Source organism: Acyrthosiphon pisum, chromosome A2, assembly GCF_005508785.2.
Source record: "Acyrthosiphon pisum isolate AL4f chromosome A2, pea_aphid_22Mar2018_4r6ur, whole genome shotgun sequence".
Taxonomy (NCBI): Eukaryota; Metazoa; Arthropoda; class Insecta; order Hemiptera; family Aphididae; genus Acyrthosiphon; species Acyrthosiphon pisum.
The window spans coordinates 29,374,593-29,376,119 of record NC_042495.1 but is presented as its reverse complement, the minus strand read 5'-3'; positions in this window follow the sequence as shown (position 1 = coordinate 29,376,119).

Genomic DNA, 1,527 nt, shown 5'->3' with positions numbered 1-1,527 from the left:
GTTTACTGAATGTCTGTTCAATTACATAATACGTTTATTATATCGAAACTTCACTTTTTAATTTTATATTTTGTCTTTTAGATGTCTGTTTTCCTCATAAATTTCCTTTACGGAGTTCACCAGATCCCGGATTTGAATTGTAAAATCATCAAACTGTTTACTCATAAAGTTGATTGATTTTGTGAGATCCAATAGTTGCTCTTTAGAAACAATATTACAATCTTCCATTGCTGGTATACTATTTATATTTTTATTAATAGCTACTATTTTCGATGAGCCTTCTCTACATTTAATACAGCACCATGATTTTTTCCTATTGTCAGTGTAGCTTCTAAAGCTTGCTTCTCTTAATCCCGCACAGGAAAAATGTATAAATACCTCACACTTTGAGCACTGTATATCGTCTTTGTCGAAGATTTCCTCGTTACATGTAGAGCATAATAACATATTAAATAAAACTGTTAGGTAATTTCAAATAGAGCTATGTGGATGGTACACAATAAAACACGACCTTTAGTATATAGATAAGCGACTGGCACACGATTAAACACGACCTTCCGCACTGAACACGAAATGATAACTGATAGTTATAATAATATGATATTACATTTTATTATAAATTGTAGTCTTGTTGTATACTTTCTTAGTAATATAACGATCACACGTACTAACAATAGTACAAGGAGAAATTATGTAGTTAACAAGTAGTTGTAAAAAACTCTTTTTACACCAAAATTATTATCTGTGGCTGTACCTAATATGTAGGTAGTTAATGTTAGTGTGCCGTTTTCTTCCTACGTGGTGTGATTAATACAACAATACGACACGCAAATTTTCAAGTAGTTGAAAAAAACACTTTTTACACCAAAATTATTATCTGTGGCTGTACCTAATATGTAGGTAGTTAATGTTAGTGTGCCGTTTTCCTCCTACGTGGTGTGATTAATACGACACACAGATTTTCAATACAATCTCTCAATATTATAATTAAAATATTACAAATCATCATAATTATAATGTTACAAGCACCTCTAACCGTTCATGTTCCTTCCAGTTGTTTTATTTTATACCTACACATACATTTTTATAATATATATATTATATTTATATGACCTAGTGTATACTAAAATCTTATGTTATATGATATATTAGTTTTTCATATTGATGCTAATTGTAAGTAGTTTTTGTAAATGATAATATATAATAATAATTATTGAATGTTTAATGCCTTTATAATCCATGTATATTTATTACTGCGTATTATACAGGTGTCTATGCAAATATAAAATGTAGCATTTATAAAGTAACAATAAACACTTATGTGAACCTAATTCAAATCATTTCAGATACACTGGCTTCGTTTGTTTATAATTATAGTCAAGACAATCTTTTCGTAGATAATTATTAAACTGGTTACAAACCCATAAAACATAAATTTCACATGTTACAAAATAATTTATTATTATTATATAATAAATTATAATAATTTACTCGTATACTCTTTAACTATTTTTCTGTAGTACTATA